Source organism: Lissotriton vulgaris, chromosome 12 (genome assembly GCF_964263255.1).
Source record: "Lissotriton vulgaris chromosome 12, aLisVul1.2, whole genome shotgun sequence".
Classification (NCBI taxonomy): Eukaryota; Metazoa; Chordata; class Amphibia; order Caudata; family Salamandridae; genus Lissotriton; species Lissotriton vulgaris.
This window is the reverse complement of record NC_141700.1, coordinates 27005688-27027212: the sequence shown is the minus strand read 5'-3', so window position 1 is coordinate 27027212 and position 21525 is coordinate 27005688. Positions and strand designations below refer to the sequence as shown.

The 21525-nt window shown below is 53.9% G+C and overlaps 1 protein-coding gene across 1 annotated transcript in view; it reads left to right on the top strand.

Moving 5' to 3' along the window:
* Window positions 1–515: 515 nt before the first annotated feature.
* ABHD8 (abhydrolase domain containing 8) overlaps window positions 516–21525 on the top strand; it is a 71003-nt gene continuing 49993 nt past the window's right edge. Inside the window, exon 1 of the mRNA XM_086946828.1 lies at window positions 516–779. The gene's annotated coding sequence lies outside the window, so the exon portion shown is untranslated. The remainder of the gene's footprint in view (window positions 780–21525) is intronic.

Genomic DNA, 21525 nt, shown 5'->3' with positions numbered 1-21525 from the left:
ACTCAGCCGGCAGCCGGGCACTGTCCAGAATAACTCATGGCAAAAAGACGAAACGGGGCCCCTTGCAACAGACTGCTTCCACCGCAGATCTGCGACAAATGCACAGTTAGCCTAAGCGCTTCGCATCATATACATGTTAGGAAAGCGCTATAGAAATGCACATATCATTCTTATTCACACATATTGCCTCTAAGAGATCTCTACATTGCACCATCATAGGGCGGGTCGGATGCTTTTGTTTTTAATGACCACACCCAAGGGGTGCTTGAGATAAAAAAAAAAAATGAAAAAAGCATACATTTAAATTAAAAAAAAATGTTCTGTGCATTGATCAAGCCCTCCAGGCAGCTGGGCACATAGCCCAGCTCACCTGCCACAGGCGGGGGCCATAAACTCCCTGCATCTGTTCTTCGTTGGCTGGAAGCTGGCCATGACAACATGCCTCTGATTGGGCCTCGTCGCTGGCACTCTCTCTGAGAGCCCGCCCCCTCCGGCAGGGATTCTCCCTGGCTACAGAAGATAAGAAGCGGAGAGAGGGGAGAGACCTACAGAGGCTGCTCCGCATCTCACCTGCTGACCCACCCGGGACAGAGGCTGCAGCTCCCTGCTGCACACCTGCCCGCAGCACCCCTGCAGTAGGGCCCGGCGCAGGCCGCAGCAGATTCCAGGCGTCTGGATTGGCTGCCGAGCCCCCCCATACCTGCACCTCACCTTGAACCCATCACCTGGCGCCCCTTCGCTTGGACCCCCCACACCTGGTAATTCTGCTAATAAATGAGGTAAGAGCTAGTGTACCTTTCCCCGGGTAGCACGCAGCGCTGCATGGTACCTCTGTCTGGGTACCACTAGGCGCTGTGTGCATGATGTGTTTGTTTACCGATGCAAGGCGTCTTATCTGAGGCTGCAGAGGAGATCTGTTCCGGAAAGGGGGGGGGGGGGCTGAACTCACCAGCAGGCCCTGCACGATGCATCGCCCGCTTCTGCAGAGAGAGCCAAGCGCCTCTATTTATTATTAATAACGCGGCGCTGGCCAGGCCGGCCGCACTCAGCGCTGCAGGGATACTGGAGAGCCTGCGGCTCTTCAGCGGATAGACCAGTGGGTTCATGCACCTGCTGCAGGGATGTTGGGGAAGCGGAGAGTCCGCAGATCCTCAGCAGATAGCTCAGCGGGTTAATGCACGGTATGAGGGGATATTGAGGCAAGGGGAGGAGAACCTATGGGTCGTCTGCAGTTACGCAGGTTGGTTCATACACCTGCTACAGAAGTGCGTTGTAAAGTGCATGCCACGGCTTTGGTTCCCTGAAAAAGTATATGCATTATGGGAAAGAGGGGAGGGGGCCGAGCCTGCGCATCCTCAACAGATAGCCCAGCGCGTTACAGCACCTGCTGCACGGTATGCCGTGATATTGAGGAAGAGCAGGGCGATAGGAGAGGCTGCGGATCCTCAGGAGAGAGCCCGCTGGGTGCACAGTATGCAGAGAGACTGGAGAAGTGGAGAGAGAAGGGGGGCTTTGCATCCTCAGCAAATAGCCAGGCAGATAAATGCACCTGCTGCATGGTATGCGGCCATTGATGGGGGGGGGGGGGGGGGTGCCTGTGCGTCCTCAGCAGATAGTCAAGTGGGTTAATGCACCTGCAACACGGCACGAGGGGGTATTGGGTCCATTGGGGAGGGTGAAACCCTGCGGATCGTCAGTACGGCAACAGGTGGGTTAATGCACTTACTTGATAAGCTGCTGACCCGAATCTTTCAATTCTGCACCTTGGCACGAGGGATCCGCACTGGGGAAGAGGAGAGACTGGAGCGGGTAGCCCGGTTGGTTAATGCCTGTTGGCAGGTCACGTGTTTTCAGTGTTGTGTTGCACAATGGTGTGGTGTGTGTTATGCGAAGGTAAGTCACGGTACGTGCGCGGTGTAACGCGCACGCGCGGCTCTCAGATACCTGCCTCTGCCCTCTGAATTCATGGCGTGCCATCTCACCTGAACAGGTGCTAAGGTAGCTGTAGGGTTGGGCGCCTGCTCCTGAGAACTGCGGGTAAAGTGCAGGCTACAACCGCTAGCCCGGACGGGCTGCATGGCTCTTCATCTTTATGAGGCTGATTACACGAGTACAGTTCGCTTGGGGGGCAAGAATACTGATTTGGGCTAAGTTAATGTCATTTATTGACCCCGAAGGGAGGCCACGCCCCTTTTAATTTGGCTAAGTGGGTGCCTGGATTAGAAGGGGCTGCTCGCGCTTTATCCACACAAAAAATGCACTTAAAGAGGTGTCAACACAGACTAGGAAGACGAGTGTTATAAAAAGGACACGTGGCTATCCAGGAGCCCCGGGGGCCTGATGTGCAGGGCATTCATGCCGACGGCATGGGCTGCTGGGTTCCTTGGCAAGGGGGCACCGCGCGAAGCCAACATCTCATTGTATTACTTCTCCCTCATGGCTTCAAGACATTGCATCTGTTTTTTTTCTATAAAACCCAGGCCTGGTCCAGGAGGGGCCTTCCCTAAGAAGCTTTCAGACTGCACGAGACACGAAAACCAGCAGGCAGCGTGTCCCATGCTGGCGAGCGCCAAGAAATCAACAGTAACGCCCGCGCTATCTTTTTAAAATGATGTTTACATTTAAGACACGAGTCTCTCCAGTCTTACATGTAATCATCATTTTAAAAAGATAGCGCTTCTGTGTGCGGCTGTGATTTCTTGGCGCTCGCCAGCATGGATAATTTGCCTGCTGGTTTTCATGTCTCCGTGCAGTTGGCACAGAGGTGCCTGGTTTTCCCTGATGCCTCCTGTGCTGTGGTAGCTGCCCCCTTCCCTCCCACCCCTCTGTGCAAGGAGTCTGCACATTCCAGTGCCAGCTCCTGTCTCTGTCTGCACACCAGGTGAAGCTGCAGATATGGACCTGGTGAGAGAGCGAGGCGGGTTTACCGCCTGCTGCAGAGAGCTGCGTGCAACCTAAAGATCAGGAGCAAGCCCAGGGGGCTGAACATCTCAGTAAAAAAAGTATTTGTAACTTTGCTTCTGTTGTCTATGCGGGTATGTGTCGTTATCCTGGTTCTGGGAAGACCTGGCTTGGCAGTTCGGGCTGGACTGTTCCCATGAGGCAGAGGGTCAAGACTGATTTGCATATAGCTGGGTCCGAACTGAGGGGGGAAGTGAGCTAAAGAATGATTATGGAGTAAACCCAGATCTGTGACTGGGGGTGAGTTTCTGAAAAGTTTCAGCGCTCTTGTGTTTGCTTTGTTCGCCCTAATTTGGCAGGGCATGCCCAGATCTTGTGTTTGCTTTACTCGCCCTAAGTTGTCAGGGTATGCCCAGACGTGGGACCCTTGCTCACTTTGCCACTGCATTCAAGCTAGCCTGCCTGATGAAGGGTGTTACCCAGACACCGACCCAGGATGCTTGTTTCCGGTTCAGGTAAGACCTGGCTTGGCAGTTCGGGCTGGACTGTTCCCATGAGGCACAGGGTCAGACTGATTTGCATATAGCTGGGTCTGAACTGAGGTGCCCAAGTGAGCTAAAGAATGATTATGGATTAAACCCAGAACTGTAAGTGGGGATGAGTGTCTGAAAAGTTTCAGCGCTCCGTCCATCATCTCCTTGTGTTTGCTGTGATCCTGCCGCTGCCACCAATTGTAGAGGAATTGCCGCCTGTCCTGTGAATCCCCTGCTCTGGAAGAACCATGGTTGCTCAAGCACTTCTGGTCATGTTCTCTTTCCACCTCTCTCAGTCGACCTATGTCTGGCCTGTGGCCTTGAGTAGTGTGTTTTATCAGTCATGTTTACAATCAGGCTGCCTCTTCATTTATTGAAACAGAAACATGCCAGTACTATGACGCGCAGTGCTATCTATGGATGAATTAGATTCCACATGGGTCTATCCCTTCACAATGATTATAGCGCTGTGAAGCCAGACTACGGTACGCTCTACGCGTCTATTCAAGCTTGTGACGGCTAGCACTTGCGCAGAGCTGTCTACGTTCACATAAGAAGGAGGACAGAGTGTGCTCCAGTCCCTATCTTTGGCAGTATCAGGCGCGGCTGCTGCCGGTGCAACCTTCCTGGCAGCCCTCCCGCGTGCAGCAGGAATAATGCTCAGTGCTAACGAGGGCCGCCATACTGCAGTCAGGAAAGGGGCCAGCAGCTCTACTGTCCTCTCTATGCTGTTTATTATCCTCGAAAAGGGCCGGGCGGCACGTGAACTCATGGGCAGAATGCCATGGACAAAGTCACACCAAGAGTTGATGCAGACTACTGGATTGACCCGGAAGTGATAAATCCGTGGCCTTCTTTCCACTCTGGGACTCTCTTTCACTTAGTGAAGTCCCAAGGGATGATGTCCCTCTTGCACTCGTTGCATCCTCTGTGTGTGTTTGTGAGAGGGATAGAGTCTCTCACTCAAGGTATTCCCTGGCCCAGTGCTATTATTTTGTTTGTGTCCTAGAGGAGAATGCATCTCCCCCAAGTGTAAGTGTTTTCTCTGCCCACTCTCAGACCCTGCAGTGACTATTTATCAAGCTGGGTGCCCGCGTCTCCCCTGTCACAATGTGTTCTCTTCTTCGTCTGCCATAGCACATTTATAATATTTGTGGTTAAGCTTTTCCTGTTTACTAAGGGCTGTGGTAAACGAGAGATTGTGGTCCAGCGAACCCTAGGACTGAGCGGAGGGTCCTGCGATTAGTGATATGTATATGACATCGCTTGCCCCTAACCACCTCTCCAACTCCATGAGGGCATCCCAAATGCAGCACAGTGCCCCGTCCCCTGGTGCCAGCTTTCCTGGCTTGTTGCTTCCTTGGGAGTGGGCACTGACCCCTGCAGCACAGTGCCCGTCCCCTGGTGCCCAGCTTTCCTGGCTTGTTGCTTCCTTGGGAGTGGGCACTGACCCCTGCAGCACAGTGCCCGTCCCCTGGTGCCCAGCTTTCCAGGCTTGTTGCTTCCTTGGGAGTGGGCACTGACCCCTGCAGCACGGTGCCCCGTCCTCTGGTGCCCCGTCCCCTGGTGCCAGCTTTCCTGGCTTGTTGCTTCCTTGGGAGTGGGCACTGACCCCTGCAGCACAGTGCCCCGTCCCCTGGTGCCCAGCTTTCCAGGCTTGTTGCTTCCTTGGGAGTGGGCACTGACCCCTGCAGCACGGTGCCCCGTCCCCTGGTGCCAGCTTTCCTGGCCTGTTGCTTCCTTGGGAGTGGGCACTGACCCCTGCAGCACAGTGCCCTGCCCCCTGATGCCCAGCATTCCTTGCTTGTTGCTTCCTTGGGGGTATACTCAGACATGAGTCCCTTGCTCACTGCACCATCAGGATTCAAGCAAGCCGGGCTGACGACGGCTGAAATGCCAGAAACCGGTCCCCGGAAGCTTGTCTCCTTTCTGGTGAAGAATTGGCTTGGTAGTTTGGTCTGCCCTGTTCCCATGATGCACTGGGCCAGGGACAGACTAATTTGCATATAGCCAGGTTCTGAGCTGGGATGGTGCAGTGAGCTAAATAACGGTGATGGATCAAGCCCTGATCTTTGGACTGGGTAAGAGTGGTCTGCTTAATTCAGACACTCTGTTCATCACCACTCCCTTTTCTGAATCGTTTTTGGCCACTATAGGTGTGGCAGGGTATACTCAGACATGAGTCCCTTGCTCACTGCACCGTCAGGATTCAAGCAAGCTGGGCCGACGACGCCTGAAATGCCAGAAACCGGTCCCCGGAAGCTTGTCTCCTTTCTGGTGAAGAATTGGCTTGGTAGTTTGGTCTGCCCTGTTCCCATGATGCACTGGGCCAGGGACAGACTAATTTGCATATAGCCAGGTTCTGAGCTGGGATGGTGCAGTGAGCTAAATAACGGTGATGGATCAAGCCCTGATCTTTGGACTGGGTAAGAGTGGTCTGCTTAATTCAGACACTCTGTTCATCACCACTCCCTTTTCTGAATCGTTTTTGGCCACTATAGGTGTGGCAGGGTATACTCAGACATGAGTCCCTTGCTCACTGCACCGTCAGGATTCAAGCAAGCCGGGCCGACGACGCCTGAAATGCCAGAAACCGGTCCCCGGAAGCTTGTCTCCTTTCTGGTGAAGAATTGGCTTGGTAGTTTGGTCTGCCCTGTTCCCATGATGCACGGGGCCAGGGACAGACTAATTTGCATATAGCCAGGTTCTGAGCTGGAATGGTGCAGTGAGCTAAATAACGGTGATGGATCAAGCCCTGATCTTTGGACTGGGTAAGAGTGGTCTGCTTAATTCAGACACTCTGTTCATCACCACCCCCTTTTCTGAATCGTTTTTGGCCACTATAGGTGTGGCAGGGTATACTCAGACATGAGTCCCTTGCTCACTGCACCATCATGATTCAAGCAAGCCGGGCCGACGACGGTTGAAATGCCAGAAAACGGTCCCCTGAAGCTTGTCTCCTTTCTGGTGAAGAATTGGCTTGGTAGTTTGGTCTGCCCTGTTCCCATGATGCACTGGGCCAGGGACAGACTAATTTTCATATAGCCAGGTTCTGAGCTGGGATGGTGCAGTGAGCTAAATAACGGTGATGGATCAAGCCCTGATCTTTGGACTGGGTAAGAGTGGTCTGCTTAATTCAGACACTCTGTTCATCACCACCCCCTTTTCTGAATCGTTTTTGGCCACTATAGGTGTGGCAGGGTATACTCAGACATGAGTCCCTTGCTCACTGCACCATCAGGATTCAAGCAAGCCGGGCCGACGACGGCTGAAATGCCAGAAACCGGTCCCCGGAAGCTTGACTCCTTTCTGGTGAAGAATTGGCTTGGTAGTTTGGTCTGCCCTGTTCCCATGATGCACTGGGCCAGGGACAGACTAATTTGCATATAGCCAGGTTCTGAGCTGGGATGGTGCTGTGAGCTAAATAACGGTGATGGATCAAGCCCTGATCTTTGGACTGGGTGAGAGTGGTCTGCTTAATTCAGACACTCTGTTCATCACCACCCCCTTTTCTGAATCGTTTTTGGCCACTATAGGTGTGGCAGGGTATACTCAGACATGAGTCCCTTGCTCACTGCACCATCAGGATTCAAGCAAGCCGGGCCGACGACGGCTGAAATGGCAGAAACCGGTCCCCGGAAGCTTGTCTCCTTTCTGGTGAAGAATTGGCTTGGTAGTTTGGTCTGCCCTGTTCCCATGATGCACTGGGCCAGGGACAGACTAATTTGCATATAGCCAGGTTCTGAGCTGGGATGGTGCAGTGAGCTAAATAACGGTGATGGATCAAGCCCTGATCTTTGGACTGGGTTAAGAGTAGTCTGCTTAATTCAGACACTCTGTTCATCACCACCCCCCTTTTCTGAATCTTCCTTGGGAGTGGGCACTGACCCCTGCAGCACGGTGCCCCGTCCCCTGGTGCCCAGCTTTCCTGGCTTGTTGCATCCTTGGGAGTGGGCACTGACCCCTGCAGCACAGTGCCCCGTCCCCTGGTGCCAGCTTTCCTGGCTTGTTGCATCCTTGGGAGTGGGCACTGACCCGACCCCTGCAGCAAAGTGCCCTGTCCCCTGGTGCCAAGCTTTCCTTGCTTGTTGCTTCCTTGGGAGTGGGCACTGACCCCTGCAGCACGGTGCCCCCTCCCCTGGTGCCAGCTTTCCTGGCTTGTTGCATCCTTGGGAGTGGGCACTGACCCCTGCAGCACTGTGCCCCGTCCTCTGGTGCCCCGTCCCCTGGTGCCAGCTTTCCTGGCTTGTTGCTTCCTTGGGAGTGGGCACTGACCCCTGCGGCACAGTGCCCCGTCCCCTGGTGCCAAGCTTTCCTGGCTTGTTGCTTCCTTGGGAGTGGGCACTGACCCCTGCAGCACAGTGCCCCGTCCCCTGGTGCCAGCTTTCCTTGCTTGTTGCTTCTTTGGGAGTGGGCACTGACCCCTGCAGCGCAGTGCCCCGTCCCCTGGTGCCCCGTCCCCTGGTGCCAAGCTTTCCTGGCCTGGGCATCCTTGGGAGTGGGCACTGACCCCTGCAGCACGGTGCCCCGTCCCCTGGTGCCAAGCTTTCCTGGCTTGTTGCTTCCTTGGGAGTGGGCACTGACCCCTGCAGCACGGTGCCCCCTCCCCTGGTGCCAGCTTTCCTGGCTTGTTGCATCCTTGGGAGTGGGCACTGACCCCTGCAGCACAGTGCCCCGTCCCCTGGTGCCAGCTTTCCTGGCTTGTTGCATCCTTGGGAGTGGGCACTGACCCGACCCCTGCAGCACAGTGCCCTGTCCCCTGGTGCCAAGCTTTCCTTGCTTGTTGCTTCCTTGGGAGTGGGCACTGACCCCTGCAGCACTGTGCCCCGTCCTCTGGTGCTACGTCCCCTGGTGCCAAGCTTTCCTGGCTTGTTGCTTCCTTGGGAGTGGGCACTGACCCCTGCAGCACAGTGCCCCGTCCCCTGGTGCCAGCTTTCCTTGCTTGTTGCTTCTTTGGGAGTGGGCACTGACCCCTGCAGCACAGTGCCCCGTCCCCTGGTGCCCCGTCCCCTGGTGCCAAGCTTTCCTGGCTTGTTGCTTCCTTGGGAGTGGGCACTGACCCCTGCAGCACGGTGCCCCCTCCCCTGGTGCCAGCTTTCCTGGCTTGTTGCTTCCTTGGGAGTGGGCACTGACCCCTGCAGCACGGTGCCCCCTCCCCTGGTGCCAGCTTTCCTGGCTTGATGCTTCCTTGGGAGTGGGCACTGACCCCTGCAGCACAGTGCCCCATCCCCTGGTGCCCCCTCCCCTGGTGCCAGCTTTCCTGGCTTGATGCTTCCTTGGGAGTGGGCACTGACCCCTGCAGCACAGTGCCCCGTCCCCTGGTGCCAAGCTTTCCTGGCTTGTTGCTTCCTTGGGAGTGGGCACTGACCCCTGCAGCACGGTGCCCCCTCCCCTGGTGCCAGCTTTCCTGGCTTGTTGCTTCCTTGGGAGTGGGCACTGACCCCTGCAGCACGGTGCCCCCTCCCCTGGTGCCAGCTTTCCTGGCTTGATGCTTCCTTGGGAGTGGGCACTGACCCCTGCAGCACGGTGCCCCCTCCTCTGGTGCCAGCTTTCCTGGCTTGATGCTTCCTTGGGAGTGGGCACTGACCCCTGCAGCACAGTGCCCCGTCCTCTGGTGCCCCGTCCCCTGGTGCCAAGCTTTCCTGGCTTGTTGCTTCCTTGGGAGTGGGCACTGACCCCTGCAGCACAGTGCCCCGTCCCCTGGTGCCCCGTCCCCTGGTGCCAGCTTTCCTGGCTTGTTGCTTCCTTGGGAGTGGGCACCGACCCCTGCAGCACGGTGCCCCCTCCCCTGGTGCCAGCTTTCCTGGCTTGTTGCTTCCTTGGGAGTGGGCACTGACCCCTGCAGCACGGTGCCCCCTCCCCTGGTGCCAGCTTTCCTGGCTTGTTGCTTCCTTGGGAGTGGGCACTGACCCCTGCAGCACGGTGCCCCCTCCCCTGGTGCCAGCTTTCCTGGCTTGTTGCTTCCTTGGGAGTGGGCACTGACCCCTGCAGCACCGTGCCCCGTCCCCTGGTGCCAAGCTTTCCTGGCTTGTTGCTTCCTTGGGAGTGGGCACTGACCCCTGCAGCACTGTGCCCCGTCCTCTGGTGCCCCGTCCCCTGGTGCCCAGCTTTCCTTGCTTGTTGCTTCTTTGGGAGTGGGCACTGACCCCTGCAGCACTGTGCCCCGTCCTCTGGTGCCCCGTCCCCTGGTGCCCAGCTTTCCTTGCTTGTTGCTTCTTTGGGAGTGGGCACTGACCCCTGCAGCACGGTGCCCCCTCCCCTGGTGCCAGCTTTCCTTGCTTGTTGCTTCTTTGGGAGTGGGCACTGACCCCTGCAGCACAGTGCCCCGTCCCCTGGTGCCCCGTCCCCTGGTGCCAAGCTTTCCTTGCTTGTTGCTTCTTTGGGAGTGGGCACTGACCCCTGCAGCACGGTGCCCCGTCCCCTGGTGCCAAGCTTTCCTGGCTTGTTGCTTCCTTGGGAGGGGGCACTGACCCCTGCAGCACGGTGCCCCCTCCCCTGGTGCCAGCTTTCCTGGCTTGTTGCTTCCTTGGGAGTGGGCACTGACCCGTGCAGCACGGTGCCCCCTCCCCTGGTGCCAGCTTTCCTGGCTTGATGCTTCCTTGGGAGTGGGCACTAACCCCTGCAGCACAGTGCCCGTCCCCTGGTGCCAGCTTTCCTTGCTTGTTGCTTCTTTGGCAGTGGGCACTGACCCCTGCAGCACAGTGCCCCCTCCCCTGGTGCCCCGTCCCCTGGTGCCAGCTTTCCTGGCTTGTTGCATCCTTGGGAGTGGGCACCGACCCCTGCAGCACAGTGCCCCGTCCCCTGGTGCCCCGTCCCCTGGTGCCCAGCTTTCCTTGCTTGTTGCTTCCTTGGGAGTGGGCACTGACCCCTGCAGCACGGTGCCCCGTCCCCTGGTGCCAGCTTTCCTGGCTTGTTGCTTCCTTGGGAGTGGGCACTGACCCCTGCAGCACAGTGCCCCGTCCCCTGGTGCCCCGTCCCCTGGTGCCAGCTTTCCTGGCTTGTTGCATCCTTGGGAGTGGGCACTGACCCCTGCAGCACAGTGCCCCGTCCCCTGGTGCCAGCTTTCCTGGCTTGTTTCTTCTTTGGGAGTGGGCACTGACCCCTGCAGCACGGTGCCCCCTCCCCTGGTGCCAGCTTTCCAGGCTTGTTGCTTCCTTGGGAGTGGGCACTGACCCCTGCAGCACGGTGCCCCGTCCCCTGGTGCCCAGCTTTCCTGGCTTGTTGCTTCCTTGGGAGTGGGCACTGACCCCTGCAGCGCAGTGCCCCCTCCCCTGGTGCCAGCTTTCCTGGCTTGATGCTTCCTTGGGAGTGGGCACCGACCCCTGCAGCACAGTGCCCCATCCCCTGGTGCCCCGTCCCCTGGTGCCAGCTTTCCTGGCTTGTTGCATCCTTGGGAGTGGGCACTGACCCCTGCAGCGCAGTGCCCCCTCCCCTGGTGCCAGCTTTCCTGGCTTGATGCTTCCTTGGGAGTGGGCACTGACCCCTGCAGCACAGTGCCCCGTCCCCTGGTGCCAGCTTTCCTGGCTTGTTGCTTCCTTGGGAGTGGGCACTGACCCCTGCAGCACGGTGCCCCCTCCCCTGGTGCCAGCTTTCCAGGCTTGTTGCTTCCTTGGGAGTGGGCACTGACCCCTGCAGCACGGTGCCCCCTCCCCTGGTGCCAGCTTTCCTGGCTTGATGCTTCCTTGGGAGTGGGCACTGACCCCTGCAGCACAGTGCCCGTCCCCTGGTGCCAGCTTTCCTTGCTTGTTGCATCCTTGGGAGTGGGCACTGACCCCTGCAGCACAGTGCCCCGTCCCCTGGTGCCAGCTTTCCTGGCTTGTTGCTTCCTTGGGAGTGGGCACTGACCCCTGCAGCACGGTGCCCCCTCCCCTGGTGCCCCGTCCCCTGGTGCCAGCTTTCCTGGCTTGTTGCTTCCTTGGGAGTGGGCACCGACCCCTGCAGCACAGTGCCCCGTCCCCTGGTGCCCCGTCCCCTGGTGCCAGCTTTCCTGGCTTGTTGCTTCCTTGGGAGTGGGCACTGACCCCTGCAGCACAGTGCCCCGTCCCCTGGTGCCCCGTCCCCTGGTGCCAGCTTTCCTGGCTTGTTGCATCCTTGGGAGTGGGCACTGACCCCTGCAGCACTGTGCCCCGTCCCCTGGTGCCCCGTCCCCTGGTGCCAGCTTTCCTGGCTTGTTGCTTCTTTGGGAGTGGGCACTGACCCCTGCAGCACGGTGCCCCCTCCCCTGGTGCCAGCTTTCCTGGCTTGATGCTTCCTTGGGAGTGGGCACTGACCCCTGCAGCACAGTGCCCGTCCCCTGGTGCCAGCTTTCCTGGCTTGTTGCATCCTTGGGAGTGGGCACTGACCCCTGCAGCACAGTGCCCCGTCCCCTGGTGCCAGCTTTCCTGGCTTGTTGCTTCCTTGGGAGTGGGCACTGACCCCTGCAGCACGGTGCCCCGTCCCCTGGTGCCCCGTCCCCTGGTGCCAAGCTTTCCTGGCTTGTTGCTTCCTTGGGAGTGGGCACTGACCCCTGCAGCACGGTGCCCCGTCCCCTGGTGCCCCGTCCCCTGGTGCCAGCTTTCCTGGCTTGTTGCTTCCTTGGGAGTGGGCACTGACCCCTGCAGCACGGTGCCCCCTCCCCTGGTGCCAGCTTTCCTGGCTTGTTTCTTCCTTGGGAGTGGGCACTGACCCCTGCAGCACGGTGCCCCATCCCCATCCTGCTCTTATGTCGCAAACTACCACAACTACCCAGAAATCACTTTCGTTTTATTTTGAGGCCCTAAAATCCATTTTATTTCACGTTGAAAGCTGAGACCTAGATTTATTGTGCTCACGTGCACCACAGGGCTACAAATGTATCTTTTTGTTTTACATTTTACGATGCGGGGTGTTTATCTTGAATTCTTTTTCAAATGATGAGGCGAGGCCTCAATACAGTAGCGTCTTTAGACCCGGGCGGCAGAGATGGAAAAGGGCCCAGCGGTATTTCCACCCAGTTTAGCGCCAACATGCAACAGAGGGAAATGCGTGCGTAAAACTCACCGTGCTCATAAGGTGGTCAAAACCCACCCCATCCGTAAATTACGCACTGCGAGCTCTTGTGGCGCTAATGTAATTTACCACGAAGTACTTTTGCACTGCATGTTTCTGTGACCGCTCCCCAATGAAGCTCCTTGAAGCCTAGTGTTATTTGCACTTGTACAGGATCCAGATTGACTGAATGGGGGTTAAAGATGGGGCGCTCTAGGCGCTTTCAAGGCCGCTGCTGGTTCTGTCAAAGTTGTTTTCTTCGTTGGCCCCATAACCCGGTTCCCGCATGTGGCTGTGCCCCAGTTTTCTTGTTTGTGACACAATCATTCCTGCGCCCCTGCCTGCTGGCATCCGCTGCACGCAGCCTGCTGTTGTGATGATAGTGGAAAATTCCTGCCAGGCTGTTACCATGGTGACAGAAGTCTCTGTAAAGTTCCCAGCAGCCCTGCACTTTCTGTTTCCTCCGCTTTGGCCTACATTTTTCATCTTTTTAGTCTGCTTTGTGGTTATGATGAGTGGATCCTTCTAGGCGCTGCCACGTGTTGGCGGGTTCTACAAAGTTCGCTCCGGTTCCCAGCATCCCCTCCAGCCAGTCCTGCGCCAAGGATTCTGGGACTCGTAGTCCCGCAGTTTCCATTCACGGTGAATGCGCCTGTGGTATCTTTCTCGAGGTTGCACAGCAGCTGCTGTGGCCTGGGAACACTGTTGTGCTTTGACAGAAATATGACTTTCAGAGAAAATCGTGGCCATGAGCTCAGGGTTGCTGACCCTGTTCAATCACACTAACAAAAGAACCAGGCGTGCAATAAAAACAAGCATTTGCAATGCAATAGGTCTCACATTAGGAAACTTTGAGGTATTGGTCTTGTAAATGATTTTGTTAAATTTATGTGTTGGTTTTGAAAGTAGCTAAATTAATAGCTTTGCCATTTACAATGCCAATAGTTATAACTTTCGCAAATGTGACACCTATAGCATTTGTAATGCAACATGTTTTGTATTTACATGACTTAGATGTATTGATATTACAAATAACAATGGCTGTTAATATTTTTAAATAATTAATACTTAAATAAAAATGATTGTAATTTATAATGGCAATAGCTTAAACTTTTGTAAATAACTTTTGTGAACATTATGTTCAGTGTATTTTATTGTGACGAGAATCCAAGAACAGAAGTGAAATATTAACATCTTTCTGTGACATTTCTAATAAAGCTTGAAACATTGAGAGAACATATTTGAACCAGTTGTTTTTGAATGGTTGCACAGATTGATGCTGTGATGGTGCGGAGTGATGTTGTGGTGGCGACGAGTGATGCTGTGGCGTTCAGTGATGCTGTGGTGGCGCTGAGTGATGTTGTGGTGGCGACGAGTGATGCTGTGGCGTTCAGTGATGCTGTGGTAGCGCATAGTGATGTTGTGGTGCCCCTGAGTGATGTTGTGGTGGTGCTGAGTGGTGCTGTGGTGCTGCTGAGTGATGCTGTGGTGGTGCTGAGTGATGCTGTGGTGGTGCTGAGTAGTGCTGTGGTGGTGCTGAGTGATGCTGTGATGGTGCTGAGTGATAATGTGGTGGTGCTGAGTGATGCTGTGGTGGTGCTGAGTGGTGCTGTGGTGGTGCAGAGTGGTGCTGTGGTGGTGCTGAATGTTGCTGTGGTGGTGCTGGGTGATGCTGTGGTGGTGCTGAGTGGTGCTGTGGTGGTGCTGAGTGATAATATGGTGGTGCTGAGTGATAATGTGGTGGTGCTGTGGTGGTGCTGAGTGGTGCTGAGTGGTGCTGTGGTGGTGCTGAGTGATGCTGGGGTGGCGCTGAATGATGCTGTGGTGGCACTGAGTGGTGCTGTGGTGGTGCTGAGTGGTGCTGTGGTGGTGCAGAGTGGTGCTGTGGTGCTGCTGAGTGATGCTGTGGTGGTGCTGAGTGATGCTGTGATGGTGCTGAGTGATGCTGTGGTGGTGTTGAGTGATGCTGTGGTAGTGCTGAGCGGTGCTGTGGTGGTGCTGAGTGATAATGTGGTGGTGCTGAGTGATGCTGTGGTGGTGCTGAGTGATGCTGTGGTAGTGCTGAGTGGTGCTGTGGTGGTGCTGAGTGATAAGGTGGTGTTGCTGAGTGACGCTGTGGTGCTGCTGAGTGGTGCTGTGGTGGTGCTGAGTGGTGCTGTGGTGGTGCTGAGTGGTGCTGTTGTGGTGCTGGGTGATGCTGTGGTGGTGCTGAGTGGTGCTGTGGTGGTGCTGAGTGATAATCTGGTGGTGCTGAGTGATAATGTGGTGGTGCTGTGGTGGTGCTGAGTGGTGCCGAGTGGTGCTGTGGTGGTGCTGAGTGATGCCGGGGTGGCGCTGAGTGATGCTGTGGTGGCACTGAGTGGTGCTGTGGTGGTGCTGAGTGGTGATGTGGTGGTGCAGAGTGGTGCTGTGGTGCAGTGGTGGTGCTGAGTGATGCTGTGGTGGTGCTGAGTAGTGCTGTGGTGGTGCTGAGTGGTACTGTGGTGGTGCTGGGTGATGCTGTGGTGGTGCTGAGTGGTGCTGTGGTGGTGCTGAGTGATAATCTGGTGGTGCTGAGTGATAATGTGGTGGTGCTGAGTGGTGCTGAGTGGTGCTGTGGTGGTGCTGAGTGATGCTGGGGTGGCGCTGAGTGATGTTGTGGTGGTGCTGAGTGGTGCTGCGGTGGTGCTGAGTGGTGCTGCGGTGGTGCTGAGTGGTGCTGTGGTGGTGCTGAGTGATGCTGTGGTGGTTCTGAATGGTGCTGTGGTGGTGCTGAGTGATAATCTGGTGGTGGAGTGATAATGTGGTGGTGGAGTGATAATGTGTTGGTGGAGTGATAATGTGGTGGTGCTGAGTGGTGCTGTGGTGGTGCTGAGTGGTGCAGTGGTGGTGCTGAGTGATGCTGGGGTGGCGCTGAGTGATGCTGTGGTGGTGCTGAGTGGTGCTGAGTGATAATGTGGTGCTGCTGAGTGGTGCTGTGGTTCTGCTGAGTGATAATGTGGTGGTGCTGAGTGATGCTGTGGTAGTGCTGAGTGGTGCTGTGGTGGTGCTGAGTGATAATGTGGTGGCGCTGAGTGATGCTGTGGTGGTGCTGGGTGATGCTGTGGTGGTGCTGAGTGATGCTGTGGTGGTGCTGAGTGATGCTGGGGTGGCACTGAGTGATGCTGTGGTGGTGCTGAGTGATGCTGGGGTGGTGCTGAGTGATGTTGTGGTGGTGCTGAGTGGTGCTATGGTGGTGCTGAGTGATGCTGTGGTGGTGCTGAGTGGTGCTGTGGTGGTGCTGAGTGATAATGTGGTGGTGCTGAGTGATCCTGTGGTGGTGCTGAGTGGTGCTGTGGTGGTGCTGAGTGGTGCTGTGGTGGTGCTGAGTGGTGCTGCTGAGTGATGCTGGGGTGCTGCTGAGTGATGCTGGGGTGGCGCAGAGTGATGCTGTGGTGCTGCTGAGTGGTGCTGCTGAGTGGTGCTGTGGTGGTGCTGAGTGATAATGTGGTGGTGCTGAGTGGTGCTGTGGTGGTGCTGAGGGATGCTGTGGTGGTGCTGAGTGGTGCTGTGGTGGTGCTGAGGGATGTTGTGGTGGTGCTGAGTGATGCTGTGGTGGTGCTGAGTGATGGTGTGGTGGCGCTGAGTGATGCTGTGGTGGCGCTGAGTGATGTTGTAGTGGTGCTGAGTGATGCTGTGGTGTTGCTGAGTGTTGCTGTGGTGGTGCTGAGTGATGCTGGGGTGGCGCTGAGTGATGCTGGGGTGGCGCTGAGTGATGCTGGGGTGGCGCTGAGTGATGGTGTGGTGGTGCTGAGTGGTGCTGTGGTGGTGCTGAGTGATGGACAGGCTGTACCACGAGCCTCCAGCAGGCAATGGTGTACATCCTGCCTCAAGCCACAGGGAGGTACAGCCTTGCGCACATGCTCACTACCGCGTGGGGATGCACGAGTCTTGCCACGAGTAGTCGGGCACCAATTACCGGGAACAGTGCTCCAGCTACAAACATCCCACGCTGAGTCACCACCTTTATTATAAAACAATTAATCAGGCCCATTCAAATCAATGGGAACCGCTTCAAAATGCCCCGGCATGATAGATGACAGGATTAAAACGTAAATAAAAAGCCTTTCTTCCTAGGTTCGCGCCCCAAAGACGCATGGAAAACACTGCATCGGTCCAGCAACAAGCCCTAGAGGGGAACGGCACCGGCAACGTCACCTGTTTTGCAGGCTACCACCATGCTTCATGTTAGGAGTCCCGACATACTGATATCTATTCCGCACTCCCTTAAGTGTTCGAGTAACCTCACCAAAGGCCTTGGGACAGCCTATTTACATATCCCTACCCAACAGTTCCTTATGATTATTGGCAAGACTCCCGCGGAAATCTAGGCTACTCTACCAAGAAAAGCTACTGGCACAGCAAGGGGAGGATTATAGTAAATACAGAGTAGAATACAGAGGTCAGCACCAACCAAACAAATGCAGACACTGAACAAGAGGGATCGCTCTAGGGTCCTACCTTCGCATCGCATCCCTTATGGCTAACTACTGCTGACTAAGCAAAGCACTGCAGCCATTCTAAGCTGTTTTTGTGACCCCTTATGAGTTAATTAGTTGGGCGTTTGATATTTAGTTTTGTTTACATGATTTCTAAAGCGAAGTCGCAAACGTGATGCACAGAAATAAATTAAATGGTGCAATATTATTTGAATAACTTGCATATCCTAGAGCGAGAACTCAGAGTAGAGAGACCAGAAGAATGAGGCACGGTGGAAGAATGAGATGAAATAAAAAATATACTGTAACATAAACCCCTGTATTAAAGGGCCTAGAAGCGCGAGTGGTCTACTGAAGACAGATTATTGCTGTATTTCACTCCAACTAGACATCAGGACGCTTTAATCCTTGATTGCAGTACGGCCCTTGGCATCCTGCTACGCCACTGGTCGTAATCTATATATTAATAGTGCAGAAAATATACATTTGGTTACTTTAAATCGCTGTTCATTTTAACCAATAACAATTACATCGTTGGAGCAGAGTTTACATAGAAATCGTGGAATTTTGTACCAAGTTACACATCTGTTTTGTGTCATTTATTATATTATCAAGAGGACAAAGGTAAAGTGGTATCACTTTGCATCCCTTATGCCTTGGTAGAATTATGCTGCGGTGAAATCGGCTAAAATTAGACGTTTTGCTATACGCGAGAGACAAATCTGCAGGCAAAAGCTGCTACTTGTGAGATCCTTGCTGAAGGCAGGCTCAGCAGCACAGTTTAAAGCAGGACTTTTAAAATGTGTCTAACGTGCACTACTTACCACTGTAACTGCCTCACGGGAGTGACTGCAAGCTGACCTCTGATGACTAGTTCCTGCACCACTAGAAGTAAATGCACTGTCTGAGGGAGGCACTTGTAAAGTCTAACCAGTGCTGAGGGGCGCTCAGCCAATGGTGTGCTACCAGGGCGGAGCCCCGGAGGGGGGCGAAGGGCAGGGGCTACGAACCCTCCACAGCCGCCATCCTGCACCTCCCGTGCACTGCAGCCGCCGCTCCCACAGCAGAAAGTTAGCAGGCTGGAAGTTGTCAGCATGTCCCTGGCCTCGCCCCCGCCCGCCCACCCATCGGGAACCGAGGACCCGGCGCTCCAGAAATGACTGTCCCTAACAGCAGCGATGAGGAGCGGCTATCGGAAGCAGGTGAGAGGGAGGCCCCGCTGGGGCCGTGCAGGAGCGGACTCCCTAGACTCAGACTCCACCCTCCCTCGGCGCGCGTGTGTATGCCTGCGTGTGTGTGTGTGTGCCTGCGTGTGTGTCTGTGTGCCTGCGCGTGTGTGTGTGCATGCGTGTGTGTGCCTGCGTGTGTGTCTGTGTGCCTGCACGTGTGTGTGTGTGCATGCATGTGTGTCTGTGTGTGCATGCATGAGTGTGGCTGTGTATGCGCGCGTGATTGCGAGAAGCTGAATTGCGGTGAATGTGAGACAGGAGATGTGCACGGCGCCGGGCTGGGCGTGCGCGCCCACGAGGTGAAATCGCCGAGGGCTTGCGCGTGCACATCCCCTGTCTCACATTCCCGGCAAGCCGACAGCAATAGGTCTTTCGCTGGACAGCGAGACCTAACAAGCATTGGTAACCTATTGAATATGCAACTGTTTTTTTTTGTTTTTTTTTTTAATTCACATAGGTTTTTATTGGAAGTTTCAGTAGTAAATAAAATACACATAGTACAGACTCAAAAACATACAATATTACAGAAGAACAGTACAGTAAAATAAATCGAAAAGGGGTAAAAAGCAATATACAATAGGTCACATAATAATACATACATCCTTAGGCGGTGTATCTGGACAGTAACATGTAAATTATAGCATCAAAGATATGTTGGTGGGACTCCGTATGTCAGGGTGAACCAAAGTATCATATTAGCTCCACACTGTTGGATTGTGATGGCGTAATATGCAACTGGTTTTAATGACGATGGACCGCATTCCCGATGCTGTGCAGCATGGCTAAACAGTAAACAAAAAAAGGTACTATGACGCTTTGGCCTATGTAATTTTGTAGGCACGTGCAAAAATCATGCTCAACGACAAAAGTACCCCAGCGCTTTTAAGGTCGAGCATTCTTGTGTATACTTTAGTATAGACTTGTTTGTGTATGTACTTTGTGGGCTCTGGAGATCAGCCCTTGGACTTGTCCGCTTAGGGACTTTTTTTTCTGTTCAACTACCTCTATTTAACTGTCTTGATAGAAAACAACCAGTAGAGGTCAGTAAAATACCAGAATTGCTTTCTGCTTGTTCAACTGCCTCTATTTAACTGTCTTGATAGAAAACGACCAGTAGAGGTCAGAAAAGTACCAGAATTGCTTCCTACTGAGGGACTTTCTTTTTTTATTTTCCTGGCAACTGCCTCTATTTAACATTCTTGATAGAAAACGACCAGCAGAGGTCAGTAAAATACCAGAATCACATTAGCATTCTCTAGATCCAGTCCATAGAAATTGTCTTCAATGAGAACCCGTAGACAATAATATTTTTTTTAAATCTTGTTCTTTCATTGATATGACCACCAAAGGCCCTGATTTTATATTAAAAACAGAGCTCTAGACTTTTTAATTTCCAGCTGAAAGGCAATATATCTCTCCATGTGTTCCCGTTCCTGGCGTGTCATGCAGTTTGGTGCTTACTTTCCCTCCATGTTAAAGAACAGTAGATGTTTCAGCACCCAGGCTAATGTGCTGCATAGCTAAATACATATAAGGTCCCAAAGGCGAGACCGATTGCCTTGCAAATTATTGTTTTTATTGATTTTTTGTTGGATCAGTAAATATAAAGCAATCAGAAGTAATGCAAAAGCATTTTTTTTCTTATGAGATTTAAAAAAATGCAAATGCTGCAAGGAGTCTTTGTGCACGGATTAGTTCACACTGGTGACCCACACCTAAATATAAGTGAGGCCACTTCTGCTCAGGCTCCGCCCCTGCTCAGTCTGCATTCACTTACGAGCTGGCCCAGCCAGAGAGTGGAAATGACCCCTCTGCCCCTTTGGTAAAAGGGAGGTAATAAAGGCCCATCTGCCCCCAGAAAGGCTGCTCAGGACCCACTGGGCAGCTGGCTGCATCTGAACAGTATAGTCACAGCCTAAATAGGCGACCACGCTGGCCAAAAAAGCGACCCACAGCTGCAACTCAGATCTTGGCCCGTTGCTGATTGCCCGAGCGCCAGCCGTGCCAACCCGGCCCTGGCAGCGGAGAGAAAAAGAGCAGACATCTCTAAAATACATGCACTCCTATGGAGTGCTTAAGTAAAAGGAAAACAGTGCTTCAAAAGTGAGCAGTGAAAGCATACAAGCAAAGCGTCCATGCTTCAGAGGAGGGACAAACAGATGAAGAGGAAGTAAAGCCCACACAATCTAATAACAAGCATAGGCTTAGCCAATCGGTCTCTGCAATGGGACTGCCTAACTACAAAGACGGCAAAAGGGGTGTTGTGGCGGGGAATCAACCAATTATCGCGCAAGCTGCGTGATAGTCTCGGTAACGACGCCAAAACCTCCTGTGATTCTGGGCAAATCACTTAATCTCCCCGTGCCTAAAATGAATGTGTGTTCTCATGTAACGTAACTGGTGCTATGTAAAGCGCTCTGATACCCGATTCGGTTCGGGTCTAGTTCGCGCTATATAAAACTCTGAAAAGAAAAAAAAAAGATGCTACAATAATTAAAATAATTTTGCATGCCCCAACGGGGGAGTGCTGTTTTTTTTATTTTATTATTGGGAGTGCTATTGAATGTAGAGACTTCAAAACGTTTTTAGTTAGAAGTGTAAAGAAGAAGAAGCAGGAATAAAGCACCCATGGGAGGGAGGGACGGGAAGAAGACAGGTGGGAAAAGCGCCAACCGCCAACTGTAGCGAAACCATCACACACCCAACCACCCTCCCCATAGGTGGGCCCAAACAGTTATCAAACAGCTCTGCACAAGCACACACGGATGCACAACTGACACAACCGCGCCTGACATACTGCGAACGACAGCCAAGGAGGAACGGAAAACCGACCAGCAGCTGTAGCCTGCAAATCTCAAAATGTTTTAACATTCTGGGTGCAACCCAGGCAGTCAATGCTTCCTGACAGCTTGAACATGCCTGAGTAGACAGACACGCTAGCCTTGAAAGCGGAAAATCAATGCACAGCATCACTAGGCATTCTGAGAGATGCCCAGGAAAAGCCCCTGCCCTGAGCCCTCATGAATGCATATCCGGCTGCAATTAGCATGGCACTGAATGAACATGACAACAGTTTTCACCGTGATGAGGCAGGTCTGTCTTTATTCGGTGCTCAGCGCCAAACAAATGCTACAACAGTCCTTACTCAGACTGCGAGCTAAGCTTTTGCATGACGTGCAGACATGTTTAACACTTGTTAAACTGTGTTACAATGGGATCAAATTAAAGGGACAGAAGCATATTTTGGTGAAAATTATCAAGCACGAGTGATATTGTCAAAATACATCACATGAATGTACAGTGCTTATTTGGAGTGATGTAGGTTTAAACAAATCAATCATGATTTAGCATATTCAGGCTGAGTAGAAGTTCGAATACACAGCACGGTTTGATTGGTAA